Genomic DNA, 24,153 nt, shown 5'->3' on the forward strand with positions numbered 1-24,153 from the left:
TGTGCTGAAGTGGCTGTGGCTAGTTTCCTAGTGAGGCACTCCAAACCATTGTGCCAATAGGGAGGGTCCTAAAATAATTTAAAAATAAATCATACATGTTGTCCTCCACTTTGATACTTTACTATATTATTCTGTATTAATATATAGAAATAGTCCTTGTTCTTAATGATGTCTCTTTAGTAATAGAAATTCCTATTTTTAATGAGCCCAATTTCAATATTATCTTTTTCTTAGTACTATCTCTAACTTTTTTTTTAAAGATTTATTTATTTATTCATACAGAACTGGGGTACAGGCCAGAGATGCAGAGGGTGAGAGGATTTATCAGAGACAGAGTGGGGAGCAGAACCGGCAGATCGACGAAGTACAGTGCTGAGGGGAGCAGCGGGCAGGCCAGGAGGGGTCTGCTGCGCCATGTGGATCACCTCCGGGGCAAGCGGGGATCGAACTCATGCGGAAGCGGCTTAAGCTTCTCAGTGCTGTGCTTTAACCTGCTGCACCACCAGGGAGAGCCTATCTCTAACCTTTCAATGAAAATGTAGCCTACTTCAAAGTCATAAAGATAAATGTTCCTCTATTCTAGACCTTGTTGTTTAAATTCCTGATATGTTGGAAATTTTCTGTGTTTGCATATATAAGGCATGGCAATTGTACAGTTGAAATGAGGCCAGTGAAACTGTGGAAATGAATTTTTCATGTCACTAATTTTTAAACAAATATTTATTTATGCATACAGAACTGGGGGTACAGGCCAGAGGTGTGGGGAGTGAGAGGATTCTTGAGACAGAGTGGGGAGCAGAACAGGCAGAACTGATGAAGAACACTGCTGAGGGGGGCAGTGGGCGGGTCAAGAGAACTCTGCCTCGCCATGTGGTCACCTCCGGGTTGGGGATCAAACTCATGCTGAAGTGATTTTAACTTCTTAGTGCTGAGCTTTAACCCGCTGTGCCACCTGGGATGGTCCGTCATGTTACTAATTTTAATTAAAGTTTAAAACCACATCTGATTGCGGATGCCACACTTCTATCAGTTTCAGATTTTAACTTGAACATTGAGATCTTAAATCCACCTGAAAAAGTACTATATTTGTGTGGTGTCATATTGGATCTGGGATTCACTTTTTTCATTTGTAAATGGCACTGTGTATGCAGGAAAGCTAAGTGGATTTATAAATGGAAAAAGTGAATCCCAGATCTTAAATGACATCATATATAAACCATATGACTGCGTATTCACATCTATTTCTAGGCCTATTCTGTTTCACTGGTCTACTTGTCTTTTCTTGTCTAACCATTCTGCATTAAATAAATTTAAATTCATATTTATGTACATTTGCATAAGTTCTTCCACTTAGTTCTGCTTCAAGATTAACTTGGTTATTTTTGGCTTTTTTCATTTCTATATAAGTTGTAGACTCAGCTTATCAATTTCTACCGAAAAAAACCTCCCACAAAACCCTGCTCTGATTTTGATAGGTGTTACATTGAATCCAAGAAAATGTGGGGACTATTAACATTGTGACTATTTCATTTGGAGTTTTAATCACTTTATAAAAGGAAGGGGCTTATTGATGTGGTGACAAAATATTCATAAACATCTAGTCCATTATCATGTTCTGTCCTTCCATTTGCTTTATTTATTATTTTATCTCAGTGTTTATGTGTATTTGCAGTGTCTGTGTGCAGAGTGTGTATAGAGATACTGCAAAACTCTCACTAGATATATAATATTTTGATGTGATTGTTTTGGCTTGGTAGGTAAGTTTATTATTGTTTTGCCTTTAGTGAAAAATTTCCATAAAAAAATGGTTTGATTAGCTCCCAGCAGCCAGCTCTTTAGCTCGAGGAAAACCTGTCTTCTTCTGAGCTACATCTTTCCTTTGGGCAAGAGACCTTTTGGGACATTTCCACCTCTTCTTTTTAATGTTTGCCTTATGCTTCTTCTCATAGACTCAGCTCTTGTATAGCATAGCAGTGTGAGCTTTCTCAGACATCTTCACCGTGTCCAGAGTGATGTTGTTCTTTATATATTGAGAGAATTGTTTCTTAAGAGCATGGTCATCTCCATTAAGTAATCTGACACATAGTTGGAGCTGGTCTCCAACAGTAACCCATGTCATCATCCTCAGCGTTCCGGCCCACAAGGAGCTTCCTAAGTGCATAAAGCATTGAGTTGCTTGCTTTCTGACTCAACCAGGAACCATCTGGTGTTGTGAGGAACAGACAAGCCTCCATCCACAGCTCTTTCCAGGGCTCCTAAAAGTTTATTCCCAGTAGTAGTTCCGGCAAGTCCAGCATCCAGATAGCAAGTGAAGGCACACATTGTATGCACCTCTAGTTACCTCTACGTATCCTTCATAGATCATGTCCATACCACACCTGTTGAGAAGCCTGCAGGCCAGCAGCAGTGTACAATGATGCAGCATCATTTGTGAGGCCAATAGTCACACCACACTTGGGGAGTCCGTGAGCATGAACAACAAAAGCTATTCTGTCCTTCTATATGGGCATAAGCGATCTGATTTCTCTGCAGGTTACATGAACTATCATCCTGTACTTGAGTATGTTGCACTTAGTGTTATCCTGGATTGCTACGCATATCTAAACATAGTAATCAAAATTTGTCCTGTTGCCTTTTTCAAAATTTCACTTGTTATTCCTTGAGGTAGGCCTTACTCTCAACATATTTACCAAGCCCATTGTATGGAACATGCACCAGAGTCTGTGGCTTGTAGACAGAGACCTGTCTTAAATGGTAAATTAAAAAATTTCATTTTATGATTGGTTTTTGTTATCGGTATATAGAAATAAAACTAAATTTTATATTAGCTTTGTATCCAGTGCTCTTGCTAAATTTATTTTAAAATCTCACATTTAAAAATATTATTTTAGATCATTTACATATACTATTGTGTCATCTCTGAATAATGTAACCTTTTTTTTTTTTTAACTTTCTATCATGGTTTTTTGGCAGTCACTTTTATGGTATTATTAAATAGTAGTGATGATAATGGGTTGTCTTGTCTTATTCCTGAACTCAGAGAGGAAACTTTTAATCTAACATGAAATATATTGTTTGATTTTGTTTCAGGGACCATTTATCAGGTTAAGAAGGTTTCCTTTTTAAAACTTTTTCTAACTCATGAGTGGAGTTTTAAATTATGGATGGGTGTTAAATTTACAACAATCTTCTGTTTATTGAGGTGATCCAATGGTTCTTTTATTCGTACCATGTATTAAGTTGATTTATTTATGATAAATCAATTTTGCATTCTTGGAATTAATACAGACGGATGTTGATTTATTATCTTTCTTTGTATCATTGGATACAGTTTCCTAACACTTTCTTAGAATCTTAAAAAATCTGTGTTTATGCTAAGAATCGGCTTGTAATTTTCAATTTTCTAATGTTTTTGTCAGGGCTTGGCATCCAGCTTATGTTGGCTTCATAAAGTAAGTTGAAAAGAATTATCTCTTTTTGAAGTTCTTTGGAAAGTATATAAATCAGTGGTTTTTCTCCCAAAAATGTTAGGGAGAATCTTAGAGGCTTGGAGTTCTTTTCATGAAAATGTTTTAAATTATAAACTCGGTGTTTGTAATAGTCATAAAGTATAAAAGTCTTCTACTTCTATTAGTTTGGTTATTTTTTTTTCTTATAAATTTGTGCACGTAATCTAAATTTCATAATGTATGGACTTAAAACTTCATAATTGATCTTTTTCAATTTTTTTTTTAGAATTGGTGGCAGCACACACAAGTTCAAAGTATACAAGATAATACTGAACATGTACTTTTATATGTAGTGAGATGATTACCACAATGAATTTAGTTAGCATCAGTTGAATCAAATAGATGACATCGTTTTTTTTCTGGTGATGAAAACTCATAGCATCTCTCTCAATACCTCATAGCAGGTTACAACACTCATGGCACTGTGCAGTACATCCCCTGCACTTATTTATCTGATAATTGAGAGTTTGCATCTTTTGACCACCTCCTTCCAGATCCCCACTCTCCCTGCCAACCTGACCTCTCTTTCTATGGCTTTCTTTTTTAAAGATTCCACATGTAAGTAAGCTATTTAGTATTTATTTTCTTTGTGTCACTAATTTCTCTGAGCATAATACACTCAAGGTCCATCTGTGTTGTCACAAATGGTAGAACTTCCTTCTTTTTTTGACTGAATATACATGGTGGTCACTGGACATTTGGCTTGTTTCATGGCTTGGCCCTCGTTAATGTTGCCTTGGACATGGTCTACAGATAGCTCTTCAACATAGTGCTTTTGTTGCCCTCAAATTGCTGAAGTAGATGATGATAGTTCTATATTTAGATTTTTAAAAAGATTTGTTTTATTTATTTATGCATTTAAGAACTGGGGAACAGGCCAGAGGTGCAGGGGACAGAGGATGAGAGGATTCACCAGAGACAGAATGGGGAGCAGAATAGGTGGACTGACTGAAATATACTGCTGAGGGGAGCAGCAGGCAAGACAGGAGAAGTCTGCTGTGTCATGTGGGTCAGCTCCCTGGCTGGGGATTGAACTCATGCTGCAGTGGTTTCAGATACCTTTACAGAGCTGTGACAATCCTTTGTGCCACCAGGGAGGCCTTATTTTTAATTTTTTGAGGAACTTTCATGCTGCTTTGTCTGGTAGCTGGTCCCAACAATAGTGCACAAGTAATTGCCTTTTTCTATATCCTCACCAGCATTTATATCTCTTATCTTTTTAATGACAACCTTTCTAACAGGCACTAGATGATATCTCATTGTGGTTTTGTTTGCATCTCCCTAATGCAAACATTAGCCTCTTTTCATTTATGTTATCTTTCATTATGTGACAGAAGACATTTTTAGTTTGATGTGTTCTTCATTTATTTTTGATTATGTTGTTTGTGCTTTAGGTGTTTAGTCTTTTTAAATCTTTAAAAATATTTATATACATTTTACATAATTTTCTATTTTTGTACAATGCCTGCATATTATTTTTATTTTATTCTTGTTATAGACACAACAGTGATGTTTCTTTTTATATTCCTCATATTGGTACTCATGCTTTATCCTTCTTTTATATTTTGTGAAGATTAATTGATTTTATTGGTTTTTCAGTGAGCCATCTTTGATAGCTAGAAAATAAAGGATACACATGACTTTTAAATAAACTATAGTACAACTGAAAACTGAGTGCTTATAAAAGGAAGCTAGAAAACAAAAAGAAGTGACTTCTTCAAAGGACTTAAAGAAAACATCTGCAAATCTAAAATTTTTTACCCAACAAAAATATCCTGCACAAAGGAAGAAAACTCATATTGTATCTGCTAGGGTAATCTACTTACAGCATTAAAAAGAACATATAACTAGTACGATAACATTGGGGAGTGAGTAGGATAAAAATATATTTAATTCAAAAAGAGAAAAAGGCAAATTAGAATAGACGGGATAAATAAGAACAAATCGTAAGATACTAGATTTAAATCCAAATATATCAGTAGTTAGAGAAAAACAGACTAAACAATTAACAAAGATGTTCATATTTGTCTAGAAAGTAAACTAGCAATGTCACTTATTAAAGGCTTCCTTTTTAAAAGAATGAAGATAGATTGAAAGAAGATGATAGACAGAGATATACCATGAGTACCATACCATTATCAAAAAGAAACTGGAAAGCTTGCTGTAAAACTAGTATTTATAGTAGACATCAAGGAAGAAGCCTGTAGATAAATAAGGACATTGTGCAATGATAAAAGGATAAATCCATCAGGAAAGTAAAAGAGTTTTAATTGTCAAAGCAATAACACTGTCTTTAATTATCTTAAGCAAAAACAACTGCACTCTACAAGAAATAGAGATATTTTTCTATTTCAGAATGGGGAATGTTAACATAGTATGTTTAGAAATAGAACAAGTAAACAAAAGGAAATTGATAAGGATATAGAAAATTCAAATAACAGGACTAAAAGACTAATAAATTATGTGTATAATATTACCAACAACTGAAGAATATGAACTCTTAAAATGTTCACATACATTTACCAAAATTATATGTACTCTTATAAAGCAAGTCTCAGTAAGCCCATCATAGGTTTTCAGATGTAGTATTTTCTTTGTAAAACTTTCAATATATTTTCTAATTTCTCTTGTGCTTTTTTTTTTTTGACCCATAGGTTATTCAGGTTATTCACAAGTTATTTTTTTTCCAATATCTAAATACATAAAGATGTTCCACATCTGGAAATAATCTACCATCTTTTGGTATAGAATTTTAGTTACACTCCATTGTCTTTAAATCATGTCCAGTTGACTTTAATTCTTTGATAACTGTTGAAATTTACCTTGCAATCCAGCATACATTCCTTTAATTTTTGGGGGGTTGAAGAATAACACATATAGAAAAGCACACGCATGATAAACACACAGTTGGATGAATGTCCACTATTGAATACGCCTGTGTAACAAGCACACAGCTCAACAAACTAGAAGCCCTTATCACTACCCACTCACCCACCGTGGGTCCCCTCTTCGATTTCTAACACCTTTAATTAACTTTGCTCTTCTTATTCTTTACATACACACACACACAGTGTATGCTCTTTTGTTTTACCTACTTTTGCGAAAGATGATTATCTGTGAAATTCATGCATTTATTCTACTATAGTATTTCAGGTTGCAAATGGTCAATTTCTGTAAATGTCCTGAATGTTAATGAAACAGTGTTATCCTGAAATTGTTCTAGTGGTGTTTTGTTTGTATATGGCTGTTAACTTGTTTACTAATTGTGTTGTTCAAATATTCTGTATTATGTTTTATTTTTATTAGCTTATTTTATGTGATCAAAATAGTAGTGTTAAAAGTATCTCATGAATTGTGTATTTCTCCTTGGATTTATGTCAGTTTTTTTGCTTTATATGTTTTAAGGATATTTTGCTTCTTTATGTTTAATAATTATCAATATCTATACATTTTAATTTTATATAACAATAGTAATTGAATTTCATACTTAAAATTTTTAATTGCATTAAAATTTTTCTTTTCTAATTTTACTTCTTTTTTTATTAAGGTAGCATTGTGTGTATGATTCAGAAACACAGCATTCTCCCCTCTTCAGGTATATGTTCCTTCATCATACCCCCCACCAAGCCACCTATAAACCCCTCATCTAGTCCATTCTGTCTATTCTCGCTCTTTTCTACCCACCCTCTGATCCCCCTTTGGCAACCTCGGTTTTATAGTCACATTTCTAGAGTTTGAATGAAAAGTGCTATTTTATTTTTTGATGCTTAATCACACTTAAACTTGTAATATCTTAATGCCAAGTGGCAACTTTTTACATTTTGAAATGACTTTCTTGATATTTACCCTCCCTTGGTTATGAACTATTTCACTTTTTGTTTGCTTGAAATGTCATTCTTGATAGATATTTTTCCTTAAATGTAGAAGTCTAGGTTGGTATTTGTTTCCTTCTGGTTCCACGCTCACTGTTCTCTGGGTTCCACTGTAACAGTCTTATGAGTAATTCGTTATCATTTTTCAATTTTACTAATTTTGTCTTCTCGTGTTTCCTATATGCTATTAAAACTAAAACCCTTGAGTTTCTGATTTTGGTTATGTTTTTCACTCCCAAGATTCTAAGTATTATTGTTCAAATCTGCTGTGACATTCTTTTATCATTCTTTTGTTCCCTGGAAATATTTTCAATCTGGCTTTTTTATTTCTTTAAATACATCAAATCACTGTGTAGTGATCTTAAAATCTGAAATCTGGAATTGTGTTTCCACTGTGTGCTCCTTCAGCCAGTTTTGATCACAGATCTATTCTTCCTGGTGTACCAGATTCTCTTTGACTTGTGATGGTCTTTACCTTGAAAATAATATTTGTCAGGATATTCTGAGATCTTGGGCTAAAGTGCCCTCTTTCAGGATAGATTTTATTTATTTATTTTTATATTTCCCAGTGTTGAATACTTGTAGTTGTAAACCATTTCACACCAAGTTTAAGGTACAAGGGTCTTGGCTATATAGACTAATACATACGCCTAACAGAAAACCTGTAGGATGTCTACTGTTCTACCCCAGGGCAGTGGGAGTTTTTCCTTTCCTACTTTTCTTCTGTCTTGGTTGATGCCAGGTTAAAAACTCCCCCTCCGTCCATTAGGCTAGAGGATGGGTGGTCTTACTTTCAGTTCACTATCACTTGGAGTGTATAGTCCTTGTGGCTATAATCCAGATTAATGTAGTCTGGAAAGCCTGTACAACTCATCATCTTATGTACATCCTGGTCCCGAGTTTGTCTTCTTTATCCCACAAGTTACCTGAACTCAGGTCCATGTTTGTGTTGGCAAGTGCTTTCAGATCAAAAAGCAAGTTCAATATTCTGCTTAATTCTCTGAGTTTAAATTTTCTCCAGAATTTGTTCTAGCCTCCCCCACTATCTTATCAGATTTTCAGTGCTTTAAAGACAATGTTTTAATATTTTATCTATAATATTTGGTTGCTTTTATAGATGACTGTCTGAATAATTGATGCAGCCATTACCTGAAATTCCTTCTCATATAGTTTTATCACCAGAAGATTAGCATCTGAGTAGTAGGGAAATGCTCTTATTTATGTATGTCTTAAAATATTTCAACTATTTTTCTTTTGAAAACAACAGTATCTTAACTTTTCCTCAAACTTAAATTTAAAAAAAGGGGAATTTAAGTATCTATTAATAGTTATTGGTTTTGAGGAAAAAAAAACAGAAATCAGATGAACCATAAAATCCTTAGTTATTGAATGAGGAGAGCATGTTTTCCCTTAAAACATGCAGATTATTAAACTTCCTTAAGTGTGGTATTTGTGGCTTTACTTGATGACCTAGAATAATTTTCATATTTGTCTATTGTAGCCATCCCATTTAGTATACTTTTTTTTGTCCTTTTGTGTTTGAATGCTGACATTTCATATCTTTTTCTATCCTGAGTATATAATTAAATATCATATCCACTGACAGCATTTACTGAGAGTTCACTAACTAAAGGTCATTTTGATAGGCATTGTAATTGACTTCCCCCAATATTTTTGTTTGTTTGAAATTTTTAAAGATTTATTTATTTATCCACACAGAACTGGGGTACAGGCCAGAGGCTCAGGGGCGGCGAGAGGCCTCACCAGAGACAGAGTTGGGGAGCAGAACAGGCAGATCGACGAAGTACACTGCTGAGGAGAGCAGAGGATGAGACAGGAGAGGTCTGCTGTGCCATGTGGGTCACCTTCCTGGTGGGGGATCAAACGCAGTGAAGTGATTGTGGCGAGCTTCATGGTGCTGCGTTTTAACCTATTGCGCTACCAGGGAGGGCCCCATTTTTTAATTTTTTTATACCCCAGTATTATTCAACAAAATTACAAGAAACAACAGAATCAACAAAAATGTAAGAATATACAAATATCTCATGTGGGTAGATAGGTGTTAGAAACTATCTAATATAAGAAGTTTCTCAAATTAAAACAAAACATATCTTAAAGTATCACACATTAAATATAGATCTTTTTGACTTATAGTTTAAACAACAGAAAAAAATTAACTGCTTCTTATTTGGTAATTATTTTTGTGCTTATTTTCTGGAGAAAATGTCCATTTAGCATACTTTTGTGAGCATAGGACACTGAAAGTGTGGAAAGAGATAAGATATAATTTATAATATTAAATGTATCTCAACAATAAACAAGTAGACCATAAATTATAATACGATCAGATTCAAGAGGAAAAGCCACAAGTCACCATGGTTTCTGATGGAGGGAGGCAGGCAGGGGAACCTTCCCCTCTAAGATTTCTCATTGGCAGAATATTAATGGATGAATTGGGAAAGCAGGGAGTTAGCAAAGAGAATGAGTGTTTTGGGAAGATCACTAACCATGAGTAAAGGTCCGGAGGAATGAGAAACCACAAGACAAGTTGAAGATCATTTGATTTGGCAAGAGTTTACAGTAACAAGCAAGGTAGAAGTTGAGACTGGAGAGGTAAATAATCAGATTAAGAAGATCCTTCAATGCAAAACTTAGATTTTTATCATGAAGAGATAGAAGATGAAAAAAGGCCTAAAAATAGCATTTACACTAAATAATACCACATAATCATTGCAGACATTTTGGGAAAGGCAGAACCATCTGTAATCCTAACACCCAAGTACAGTCAGAATTATCTGTTTCTATTTTTCCTTTTAGAAATGTTTCATGCTTATTTTAAAAAAAGTTATCACTTATAACTATACGGTCTTTTATTTGAAAAGCGAATTTAAAATTATTGTAAAATACATTCAGTTTAGGAAGGCATTTATATTTTAATTCATACTTTTCTCACTTAATATTGCTACATAGGCCTTATATTATAAATTACAGGCATAATTTTGATGACTACCTATACTCCAACAGCAGTGAATATTATAATTTGTATTATATCCATATTTTAAAATTTTGACTATATAAATTGTGCATACATTAAGATCTATGTGCATTAAGAATGGAGAACTATGTGCTTAAGAAATCAAAGTAAGTTGATTAAAATTATTTGAATTATTTTCCATAAAATCATGTAAGTATGCCTAGGTCTATGATATGCATCAATGTAATTAAAGTCTTTATATTTGCCAATAATAGAAGATAAAATAGCAAAGAGAGATCTTATTGAGAAGAGCAATAAACATAAAATACCTAGGAGGACTTAATGGGAAATGTGGAAAAGTGTGAAATTCTGTTGAAAAATTAAATCTTATATGAGTGGAATAATGTATTCTTAGATGGAATATTACAAGTGTGCATTCCCTAAATTGGTTGATTTTGACTCTATGTCAATAAAAATTCAAATGGATTATAATTTTACCTTAACACTAAAATTTACCATTAAGAATAGTGTGCAGAAGAAATATCATTAAAAATTAAAAGAATTTAAGATGTAGAATTTCCATGCTCAGCATCAAATGTTAGTAGGGTATTATTAGCATTAGTATAGTTCCCACTAGCAGGACTAGAGCAGAGGAAGGTAGATTAAACTACTTCTAAAATAGCCAGGTAAGAAGTTATAAAAAATTTAAACTGAGGCTAGGAAAGAAATCTAATATGATCTAGAGGGCGGGTAGCTTAGTCACTAAGCTAAGGGATATAGTAAAATAACAGGTGGAGTCAAGGTCATGGAAATAAGGAGTTTAGTTTGGAAATTGCATGTAGGTAGAGGTAAGTGGTCAGTTGAATTTTTTGATCTGAGAGACATGCATTTTGCTTTGAACTCTCCGATTTGCATTTTTAAATAATTGAAACAAATAAAGCCTCGAGCAAACTCTTCCAACAGCATGTGCTTGCTTCATGTGACACATTTTGATAATTTGTGCAACAGTTCAGACACATTTATTATTATCTGTTGGGTGATCTGTGATCAGTGGTCTTTGATGTTACTGCTGTCGTTTTTGGGGGGGCACTGTGAACTAAACATTCAAGATGATGAACTTAACTGACAAATGTGTGATCTCACTGCTCCGCTTGCTGGGTGTCTCCCCGGCTCAGGCCTCCTTGAGACACAGAAGCTCTGAAATTAGGCCAGTTAATAACCTTACAAAGGCTGCTACAAGCTCAGTTGAAAGGAAGACTCTCACTTTAAATCAAAAGGGAATAGTGAGAAGCTAGGAATCAAAAGATAGAAATGACTGAACTGAGTGAGGGGGCCATATGAGAAGAAGGAGGGAATAGTGAGAAGCTAGGCCTCTTGAGTCAGTGAGCTAGTTGTGAATGCAAAGGAAAAATCCTTGAAGGAAGTGATAGGTGTTACTCCAGTGAAAGCACCAGTGATCAGAAAGCGAAACAGCTGAAGTGCTGTGATGACAGCGTTTGGGAGGTTTGGGTAGAAGATCAAACCAGTCACAACATCCTCTTAGCCCAAACCTAACCCATAGCAAGGCCCTAACTCTGAAATCTGTGAAGGCTGAGAGAAAAGTCAGAAGCCAGCCGAGGTTGGATCATGAAGTATAGGGAAAGAAGCCATCTCCATAATCTCAAAGTGCAAGGTGAAGCAGCTAGTGCTGATGTAGAAGCTACAGCAAGATTTCCAGAGATTTAGCTTGGAGCAGTAATAAAGCTGGTTGCACTAAACAAGTTTTCAGTGTAGGAGAAATAGCCTTATAGCTAGGACTTTCATGGGTAGAGAGGAGAGAGGTTCATGCCTGGAGGCAAGGCTTCAAGGGACAGGCCTGGGGCCGCCCAGGAGAGCATTAGGCTCTTGTCCATGACCTAACCTGCCCTTTGGGGCTAGTGCAGCTGGTGACTTGAAGGGGAAGAAAGTCTCATTTACCATTCCCAGGATCCTCGGGCCCTTAAGGATGATGCTAAATCCATTCTGTCTGTGCTCTCTAAACAGAACCAGCAAACCTAGATGACTGCACACCTGTGTACAGCATAGTTTACTGACTGTTGTACACCCAAAGTGAGAATTTCTACTTAGAGAAAAAGGAGGTTCCTTGACTTCTGTAAAGATCACTTCAGAATTTTTGTGGGTCCGGTAGGATACCTCAGAGGCACATCAGTTTAATGGCATATGAAAGGGGGTTTAACCTTTTCATATCTGCTTTTTTTTTTAAAGATTTATTTATTTATGCATACAGAACTGGGGTATAGGCCAGAGGTGCAGGAGCGGTGAGAGGATTCACCAGAGACAGAGTGGGGAGCAGAACAGGCGGATCGAGGAAGTACACTGCTGAGGGAAGCAGCGGGCGGGCCAGGAGAGGTCTGCCGTGCCATGTGGGTCACCTCTGGGTTGGGGATCGAACTCATGCTGAAGTGGCCTTAGCTTCTTAGTGCTGTGCTTTAACCCGTTGCGCCACCAGGGAGGGCCCTCACCTTTGCTTTTTACCAGTCACTGTCAGATCATCTTGCCTCAGGCCCTCTGAGGAACGCACTTGTGCCCTGTATGCACCTGTTCCCTGCGATGCTGTGGTGGCTACTGGTGCTCCTTGTTCCTCATTTGGAGCCCCTGGGGCTATGAGGCAACCGTGGGCCAAAGCAAGACGAACAGGGAACTCATCCAAGCAAACCCTTTTCTCTAACTTTGAGGGACCCCCCAACTCTGCCACTTCTATTTACTCTGAAGAGGTGTCAGTGTTGCCCAGAGGCTGCAGTTATCACCTCAGGAGAGGTATGTCTGTTAGGAGCTTACTTAGTAGACACACTGTTGGCTTTCAACCTTCAGCTTTTAATAAGTTTTTGCTTAAGTACCCCATTTATCCAAGAAATAAAGTTAATATAATTTCTTCAACTTTGCCTTAAAGGTTGAATGAATGTTTGGGGCATTAGATAGCAACAAATATGTATTCTTAAAGGAAAAAATGCTGGATATAAGGTAGAGATGATTTAAAAAACTCAGTATGATGATCAGTTTAACTGAAATAAATTCTGAGAAGTGAGCTGAATTTCTCGGTGAACATTTCGGTTTTATGGGAAGCATATGAAATACATTACAATATATAAGACCTTTTCATTAGAGGAAGTATTGCTGTGAACACATTCTGTGGTTCTTCACTAGTTCTTAGTATGAACTAAGAATTTTGTGATAATTCACAAATAAATGAGTTGGCTCATTTACCATTGACTGAGAGTAGTATCAAAAAGTAATAGAGAGGCCCTCCCTGGTGGCGCAGCGGGTTAAAGCACAGCACTGAGAATCTAAAGCCACTTCCGCATGAGTTCGATTCCCGCCAGCCCCGGAGGTAACCACATGGTGTGGCAGACCTCTCCTGACCCACCCACTGCTCCCCTCAGCAGTGTACTTCGTCGATCTGCCTGTTCTGTTCCCCACTCTGTCTCTGGTGAAGCCTCTCACCGCCCCTGAGCCTCTGCCTGTACCCCAGTTCTGTATGCACAAATAAATAAATCTTTAAAAAAAAATAGAGAAATTTGGGGAAGCGTTTTGACATGTCTAACTAAAATTTAAATTTGCATAGTGCTAACTTAAGCACTGTAAGAATAACACAGACACAGGCAAGCACTCAATTTTAGAAATGCACCTAAGTATGTAGTCATGAAGTGAAATGAAATTATGAAATGTCCATACAATGGCTGTATGTCCATACAATGGTGTAGCCTTTTATAAGAAAGAAACTAGAACTATACCTACCAACATGGAAAGATATCCATCAATATCTAAGTAAAAGAGCGAAGTTGTACAATAGTGAGTACTTGTGATTATGTTTTGGTACAATAACTGTTTCCATGCACGTGGGGACAAGTCTGGGTGGATGCTGTTGTACACATAGACTGGCAGTGCGGTTGGATAAAACTTTACACACTGGACAACCAAAAACAATGTGTGTGACTTGCTTTATTGAGAGCCAGTCTTCTGAACAGTAGCTGCCAGTGAGGTGGGCCACATGGGGATGGAATTTAAAAGGACTTTTACTTTTTTTGCTTTTTAAATTCTGGATGAATTAAATTCTATATAAGGAGCATGTATTTTTAACAATAGTGAACCTAAATAAAGACTAAGAAAAAAATAAAAAATGAATCACAGAGGAAATCATAACAAATTTCTTTTAAAAATCTAAAATAGTCATACTGTATTAACTTATTCCAAAAGCATGTATGTATGCAATAGAGGCTTTTTTATACCAGTATAAACATACTTTAAAATTTTTAAATATTTATGTATTTATGCATGCAAGAACTGGGGTACAGTCCAGAGGTTCAGGGGTGAGAGGATTCACCAGAGACAGAGTGAGAAGTAGAACAAGTGGACCTACTGAAATACACTGCTGAGGGGAGCAGCAGGTGAGACAGGAGAGGTCAGCTGTGCCATGTGGGTCAGCTCCCTGCTGGGTATCAAACTCCTGGTGAAGTGGCTGCGGACAGCTTCAGAGTGCTGAGAGTTAACCCCTGCGCCACCAGGGAGGCCCAACAAACATACTTTTACTGACTAATGTTCTCCAGATGTTTGTTCCCTCCTAGTTACATCTGGGACCCTGTACAAGTGTTGAACTAATTCTTGAATTACTTATAAGAAATAGGAATTTTGCTGAAGTCGAAAAGGTGTGTGAGGCCGGTACAGGGGGAGCATTTCGGGATAAAGGATAGCAGCCGCAGCTTTGCCCAGCATCTGATTCACTTAGGAAATATGTATTCACTAGCATTTTCTATTCGTCAGCTCAGCCTTTCTGCTGAGTGCTTACCTTGCTTCTCTGGCTACCTAACATTTCCAGTGGGTGTTCTGGAAACAGGCACTTCACATGTGTCTAAAACAGAATCCTTTTTTTCCAGATCTGTTTACATCACTTCTCATAGTCTTTAGGAATTGATACTACTGTCTCCTAGGTCTTCATAATAGAAACTGGTGCGTCTAGGGGACATTCCCTCTGCCTAGGGGACCTTGTTGTTCCTCCTCACTAGTCTGGCTTAGAACTGCTGCTTTCCATGTTTCCATCTTCGACTGACAACCTCTACCTTGATTCACACCCCATTTTCTCTGCCCTGATTGGATGCGACAGTCTTGAAACATTCCTACAGCCCATCTGACCTCTGCTTTTCATAGTCCATTTTCCACATAGAAATTATGGGTAAAGTATAATCCTCTCAAATCTCTTGTTTAAAACCTACAGTGGCTTACCCTGGAATAAGTGGAATCAAATCTGAACTCTTTTATTTTTAAAGGTTTATTTATTTATTCACACAGAACTGGGATACAGGGCCAGAGGCACAGGGACAGTGACAGGACTCACCAGAGATAGAAGGGGGAGCAGAACAGGCAGACTGATGAAGTTTACTGCTGAGGGCCCCAGGGAACTGGGGATCAAACTTGCACTGATGAGGCTGCAGCTCGCTTTAACCCGCTGAGCCACCAGGGAGGCCCCAAAATCTTTTTTTTTTTTTTTCACGCTGCTCTGCCAAAATCTGAACTCTTAATGGCAACATTTGGGAGAACCAGAGCCAGCCTCTGCTTGTTTCTCACCTTTCTTTTGGCTCTTTCCCCTTCCCTTTTAAATATCCACAGCACTGGCTATCTTCCTAATCTGCCTGACTTTCCTACAGTAGCATGGGTCACTTGCTGTGCCTTCAGCAGGGACTGCTCCGCACTGGGGCGTGTGCCTGCCTTTGTGGTCACCTCCTTTCATCTTTCAGGGTCCACTGGAATGTCACTTCTTCAAGGGCCTCTGCTGTTGTCCATACTGAAGTGTATTTCTGTCAGATAGTCCTAATTGTCGCTTCTTGATTGTTTCTTTTTTACATTTATGACTCAGCCTACCTCAGCCACTTGTTCACACATATATCATCCACCTCCCTCATGGCATTATTCCATGATGACCAATATCATCTGTCTGTTTCTTTTGCCAAAATGTCTCCTGTAACCAGCAGCATGTCTGGTATACATAATATTCATTTAATCAATATTTGTACCATGAATGAATGAATACTGTCCTTAAGCATGTTACGCAGATGAGATATGTACACACCTAACTAGTAATAATATATAATAAAATATAACTAAGAATATATAAATTAAAATATAACTTAATAAAATATAATAGATAAATTAAAGACTCACATTAGAGGTACCAGGAAAATGCTATAGAAGCTGAGTGTTTATTTTAGGCCTTATCACATAGTTAATGCTCAATAAATGTTGAGTGAACAGAAAGTTCCCTAGCATCAGAAAGTGGACGTTTTCTTTCTAATAGGAATTAGTAAGGTCATTTGATTCTGACTTAAATCTGCAAATAAAATGCTGACAAAATAAATCCTGAGATTTAAAAATTTAAAAACACACAGATGTAAATTAAAAATAAACATATATACAGATCAGTCACATATTATGTAAGGGTTAGGTTCTAAATTAATTATGTCTGGTAAACACTGTGTTTTAGTAATGTGAAGCTTGAAAATCACTTAAGTCTTTCCAAGCACACTTTTCCTAGGTGAGTGGCCCACCTTACGGGGAAGTTCTCATGTATACTTAACGCATGTAGGTCGGTAACAACGGAATTGTGTGCATCTGGACAGTCTCACTTTTCCATCATCAAGATCAGTGATGACTAAGAGGCTTTGGGGGTGGACCAGAAAAGCTCCTGCCTGCCTACAGCATTTACTCCATTCTTTCTTAGAGTTGACCTGTTAACACTGATGCATGTTAAAATAGCTCTTTAATGAGAATTAAATTGTGATATATGCATATATGAGATATACTTATCTCTGGGACTGGCACATACCACATACTAAGTGAATGATGGATGATTTTTGGTGTAAGTGTAACTTCCTTAGTCCAACACTTAATAAGAGTTAAAATCGTTATGGAGAAGAATATGGTCACGTGCTTCCTGTCTTTCCAAGTTGGTTTCCTGTTGTAACACCACTGAATCCCTCAGTGATTCTTTTTTTCTTCGTTAAATTTCATTGAAGTTTCCACCCTACTGTTTTTAATTTACTAAATTTATTAGAGAAATTACCCAGTAGGTTAAGTAAAGAAAAGTCACAAACTGATTATTAAGTCATTCGTTGATTGGGGGAGGAGAGTTGTGTATGTATTTTTACCTAGTCAGCACTGAAAAACTGATGCTTTCATCAATCAATTTTAAGTTGTAGATTTATTAGATTAAGGTCTTTGAGACTATTTGTTCAGAGATGCTATATGAATATATGACAAGAATAGATAATTATCAATGATAATTTAATTTTCTATGCCTGCTTTCAACCCATGATTGCCAACTTCTCAGAATTAAAGTTGACACTCCCATGCAGGGTTATAACATTCATTTATACCTAAGAAATTCATTCTGACTTTATCAGGGCTGTTGCTACTTCCTAACGCATTGTTGTTGATCTTGGAATCAATGACTTTGTAATTTGAAAATCCCCTCTATTCCTCAATTCCTGCTAGTTTATGGATTGCTAATCCACATATTCTTGAAGGTACAGCTATCTGATATATTGTATTTTATGTACACATTGATTTATGAACCAATAAATATTTCATATACAGTTGAGATTTTAAATGAGCTTCTGATAATTGGATGAAAGGAATACTAGTCTAATTTTAAAGTCCTGCAGAAAACCAATCATAGGAAGCTATGATGAAATTTTAATTATAAAGGATATTGAATATCCTACAGTCATAACTCTGTGACAATACATGTAACATTGGACTGGATAGAAAGAAAGTGGGATTTTACTTAGCTTTGCTTGAAATCAGCTCTGTATTTCTAGTAAGTAATTGGGCCATTCTATGTTTCAGTTTTAGATCTTCATTAAATTTCATGGAAGTGTCCACACTATTGTCTTTGATTCACTAAATTCATTAGAGAATTACTCAATAGGTTAGGTAAAGAATTACTCAATAGGTTAGGTAAAGAAAAGTCACAGTGACTATTAAGGTGTTCATAGACTGGGGGGGGATTTGTGTATGTATTTTTTCCAGTCAGCACTGAAAAACTGATGTTGGCATCAATCAACTTTATATTGTAGATTCATTAGATTAAATAATGTTAAGATCTTTGAGACCATTTGTTCGGAGATGCCATATGAATTGACTCAGACTAGATTTTTCCATCTCTATCCTACCATTCGGGTAGAATATGCTTTCTTTGCTTATGATATGAAAAAGAGAAATCAGAAGCAAATGTATAGCATCAACTGCTTGTAATAACTACTATGTCTTCCTTATCTTACAAAGGCAAAGTTTAGAGAAATTAAGCAATGTCCCCAAAAATATGTAATGAATCATAGAGCCAGATCTAGAATCTGATGATCTGGTTTTATATTAAGCAGTATTACTTAACATTTACATGTACCTAATCTAAGCACACAATGTAGTTAAAAATCCGAGACCTACTTTAAGGAGCAAGAAAAATCACAAGTAACTTAATATAACATAAAAAAACATCTTGAGGGGCCCTCCTTGGTGGCGCAGCTGGTTAAAGCACAGCACTGAGAAACTAAAGCCACTTCTGCATGAGTTCGATTCCTGCCTGCCCCGGAGGTGACCACATGGTGTGGCAGACCTCTCCTGACCCGCCCACTGCTCCTCTCGGCAGTGTACTTCGTCGATCTGCCTGTTCTGTTCCCCACTCTGTCTCTGGTGAAGCCTCTCGCCACCCCTGAGCCTCTGGCCTGTACCCCAGTTCTGTATGCACAAATAAATAAATCTTAAAAAAAAAATCTTGATATAGAGGAGTAACCCAGACCTAATATTAGTTGAAGGGAGGCAGTAATAGAAAAAGTGAAAATAAAGGCCAAAACGATCACTGAATGAAAGTAAGAACTAACAACATCCACAAGCCTGAGGCTAGACTAACAAAAACATTAATAAACAGGATCAGACACAAAAGAGGAGAAATTTGCCACAGGTGACATAAAAATACAAAGGGTCATAAGAAATTACTAGAAAAGGCCCTCCCTGTGGCATAACAGGCATAACTGGGAAGCTATCCACAGCCACTGCAGCATGAGTTAAATCCTGGATCAGGGAGGTGACCCATATGGTGCAGCAGACCTCTCCTGTCTTGCTCTCTGCTCCTCTCAGCAGTGTATTTCAGCCAATCCTCCTGTTCTGCTCCCCAATCTGTTTCTGGTGAATCCTCTCACCCCTAGCCCCACAGCTCTGGCCTGTACCTCAGTTCCTGTAAGCATGTACAAATCTTTTTTATTTTTTTTTTAAAGAAATTACTATGGCCCTCTCTGGTGGCACAGCGGGTTAAAACACAGCACTAAGAAGCTAAAGCCACTTCCGTATGAGTTCAATCCTGCCTGCTTCTGACCTGCCCACTGCTCCCCTCAGCAGAGTATTTCAGTAGATCTGCCTGTTCTGCTCCCCATTCTGTCTCTGGTGAATCCTCTCACCACCCCTACACGTGTGGCCTATACCCCAATCTGTATGCATAAATAAATAAAAATCTTTAAAAAAAGAGAGATTACTATGAAAAATTATACTCCAACAAAGTCAGTAATTTGAAGAAATGGGCAAGTTCCTAAATGGGCAAGTAAACAGTATAGTTTACTAAGACTAAACAAGGAAGAAAGAGTTGAATAAACTCATCACAAGCATAGAAATTGAAAGAGCAATAAAAAATCTCCCCCAAAACAAAAGTCCAGGGCCAGATGACTTAACAAATTCTATCAAACCTTTAAAGAAATTGCTCAAATTATCTCTAAAATCTGAAAAGAGGGAAAACTTCCTAATATATCTTATGAGGCTGTCATTACTCTACTACCAAATTCAGATACACAGCACAAGAAAATTACAGACTAATGTCACTGATGAAAATTGATGTAAAAATCTTCAAGAAAACATAGCAAATTGAAATCAATAATACAAGGATTATACATCATTTTTAACTGGGATTTATCCTAGGATGCAAAGATGATTTAATGTATATCAATCAATCAATCAATCAATCAATACAATACATTAAATCAACAAAAGAAAAGATAAAAATCATGCAGTATCAACAGATACAGAAAAAGCATTTGCTAAGGTTTAGCACCTGTTTATGAGAAAAGTGCTAAGCAAGGTGGAGCTAGACCTCAGTATAATAAAGCCTATATGTCACAGAATTACAGCCCCTATAATAATTGATGGTGAAAGACTGAAAGTATTCTGCTTAAGATCAAGACAAAGACAGGGATGCCCACTGTCACCACTTCTGTTTCATTTAGTATTTGAGGTTTTAGCTAGGGCAATCAGATAACAATAGGAAATAAAAGGAATCCCAGCTGAAAAGTAATGGAATTATCATTATTCACAGACTATATAATATTATATATAGAAAAGCCTAAAGACTCCACCCAAAAGCTACTAGAAACAATAACAAAATACAGCAAAGTGGCAGGCAGCTCAAAAAATCAACACACATGAAAAAGCTGTTGTATTTTTATGAACAATAAATGAGAAGACAAAAAAGAAATTAATAAAATAATTTACAATACAGTTCCCAGAATTCCATTTACAAATGCTTTAAAAAGAATCAACTACCCAGGAATTAAATACCCAAGGTGGTGAAGGACTTATACAAAGGAAACTACAAGAAATTACTAAAGGATCTATATCATGACATAGGAGATGGGAAGACATTTCACACTCATGGGAGGGGTGAATCACTGGTGAAAATGACAATTCTATCAAAAGTGACATAAATTCAACAGAATCACCATCACATTTTGACAGCATTCTTCAAAGAAATTGAACAAAAAAATTAAAATTTATATGGAACTGTAGAAGTCCTCAAAAAGAACAATCAATCCTGAGGAAAAGAGAGGAACAGAGGTATCACTTTACCTGTCTTTACACTGGACTACAAAACATCAATAACATAAACAATATGGTATTGGAATAAATAGACAATAAATGGATCAGTGGAACAGGATTAAAAGCTCAAAAATAAATCTGAAAGGATAGCAACAAGCATATAAAAAAATGTTCAACATCACTTGTAATAAGGGAGATGCAAATTCAAACCACAATGAGGTGCCATCTCATACCAGTGAGAATGGCACATCTTAAAACAACTAGCAACAACAAATGTTGGTGAGGATCTAGAGAAAAAGGAACTCTCCTGCTTTTCTGGTGGGAATGCAAACTAATACAGCCACTGTGGAAAACGAGGTTTCTCAAACTGCTAAAAATGGAGTTTCCATATGATCCAGCAATCCCACTCCTAGGTATCTACCCAAAAGACACCTGCACCCCCATTTTTTTTTGCTGCTTTATTTCCAATTGGAAAGACATGGAAACAGCCCAAATGCCCAAAAGTAGATGACTAGATTAAAAAGATGTGGTACATATACACAATGGAATATTACTCAGCAATCAAAAAGATAAACACATGGCTTTTGCAGCAACATGGATGGAGCTGGAAGGGATTATGCTTAGTGAAATAAGCCAGAAAAAAAAGGAAAAATGCTGGATGGTTTCACTCATAGCAGGAATATAAAGGACCAGGGAAGAAAACAACAGTAATAATGACAACTATATGCCAGAGACATTTTACGGGGGTGGTGTGGGGAATGGGATCAAAATGGGGTGGACTGTGGTGATGGCACATGGGTAATTTGGTGATGGGAAGCCCATGGGGATTACAACTGAGATGGAAAAAGGCACAAAATGATATAAAAATAAACTTATATTCTTAAAAAATATGTTAAAAATAAATAAATCTGAATGTATCAATAATAATTAATTCATTATAAAGGGTTCATGCTCATTATGTTGCCTGGATATGCTGCAAAGCAACAGTAGTTAAAATAAATATAGTTAAAATAAAAACAGGCAGACACATGGATCCATGGAATAGAACTGAAAACCCAGATATAAATTTACATATATAGCAATACTTAATTCACGATAAAGGAGCCATGACCCTACAGTGGGGACAGGAGAATATCTAACCACACACACACATACACACACACAAAATTCAAATGGATTAAAGACTTAACTGTTGCCATTTCTTGGACTCTGGTCTGTGGAAGCATCTACAGAAATAGGCAAGAAGGTCCTTTAGGAAAAATGCATTGTGACTCCTATCCCCTAGACTGTAAAGTTTGTGTAGGTTATATTGAAAACAATGGTAACGAGACTGAATTGGAATTGAGCTTTAGATTGTCTTGCTGGAAAGCCGCTTGGCTTTGCTTTTGTTGAATTTGAAGATCCCTGAGGTGTAGCTGATGCTGTTTGAGGGCTTGATGGGAGAAAACAGTGTGATTGCCATGTGAGATGGAACTGTCAGATGGTGAAAAGAGAAGTGGAAGTTGCCCACCTCCTCCTTGGGATTGACACCTTCAAGATGATTGTCAGAGAAGGAGTCCTCCACCTCACTGCTGCAGCAATCCCAGATGGAGAAGTTTCTCCCACTGCAGATTCCTTTCTAAAGATAGGAGAACAGAGAGAATCACAAGCCATTTCACTCTTCTCTGGGTCTGGTAGCTGATCTAGGTCAAACGAGAGGAGACAGAAGACCAGTTTGTAAGAGGAGTGATTAAAGGAAGTCATTTGACGGGAATGTGTACAGAAAATGCAAGTTTTGTTTGAGACGTCATAGGCTTGCTGCAACTTAAAGATGCAGCATTATAGCTGTTTGCAACTGTTTGTCTCTTGGGACAGTGACACTTAACGATGTAATTCTCTGCGGTTTGAAATGGATCATATGAGACATATAATATCAAGAATTATTGCTTTACAACTTCCCTCAGGCAAAATTTAATTTACTTTGAAATTTATCTAGTCTTACATAGACTGTAAATTCTGCCTGGCTAAAGTGTGATGTTTAATATTATGGAAACAAAACAGGCAGAAGTTGAACCAAGATTTTAATTTTTTCTATAGTTGAGAGATAGTATGAGCTCTAGGTGAACGAGCAGCCTTTAAAAGCTGCTGTGAGTAGAAGCCAATAGGTATTGCTGAGTCAAGCGGGATTTCCATTTTTATTTTCTTGAGATGTCTCCAGACCATTTCCACAGAGGCTGAACCAGCTTGCATTCCCATCACTGCTGGAGGAGAGTTCCTTTTTCATGGCAACCTCACCAGCATTTGCTAATTCCATTCTTTTTTACCTGGGCCATAATCACAGTAGTGCAGTGGTATTTCAGCGTGGTTTGACTTGCGTTTTCCTTATAATAGTGATGTTGCACATTTTTTCATATTATAGGCCATCTGAATCTCTAGAGAAGTGTCTATTTAGGTCCTTTGCCTATTTGTTAATTGGGTCATTTGTTTTTTTGTTACTGGATTGTGTAAGTACTTTGTAAATTTTGGAGATTAACACCTTATCAAATGTATGCTATGCAAAAAATTTTTTCCCCATTTTGTAGGTTGCCTTTTTGTTTTGGTGATCTTTTCTTTTGACATACAAAAGCTTCTAAGTTTGATGTAGTCCCATTGTTTATTTTAGCTTTTGTTTTCCTTCTGCTGGAGAATATCAGCAAACACATCTTTGTGGAAGATGTCCTGTGTCCCCTATGTTGTCTTTTAAATACTTTATGGTTTAGGTTCTTATGTCCAACTCTTTCATCTATTTTGAGTGAGTTTTCATGTATGGTGTTAAATATGGTTCTTGCTTTATTTATTTATTTATTTATTTTTGCATGTGGCTATCCATGGTTGCCAGCACCTTTACTGACATGGCTCACTTTTCTCCACTGTAGGGTCATAATTCCTTTGCTGA

The 24,153-nt window shown here is 36.7% G+C and overlaps 1 protein-coding gene and 1 pseudogene across 2 annotated transcripts in view; one reads left to right on the forward strand and one right to left on the reverse strand.

Moving 5' to 3' along the window:
• The window catches only part of PCDHAC1 (protocadherin alpha subfamily C, 1), a 98,930-nt gene that overhangs the window by 10,911 nt on the left and 63,866 nt on the right, over nucleotides 1-24,153 (forward strand). The window lies entirely within an intron of this gene.
• On the reverse strand, nucleotides 1,814-23,551 carry LOC105853897 (annotated as a pseudogene).

Source organism: Condylura cristata, unplaced genomic scaffold, assembly GCF_000260355.1.
Source record: "Condylura cristata isolate star-nosed mole 26May11 unplaced genomic scaffold, ConCri1.0 scaffold00021, whole genome shotgun sequence".
NCBI classification, from domain to species: domain Eukaryota; kingdom Metazoa; phylum Chordata; class Mammalia; order Eulipotyphla; family Talpidae; genus Condylura; species Condylura cristata.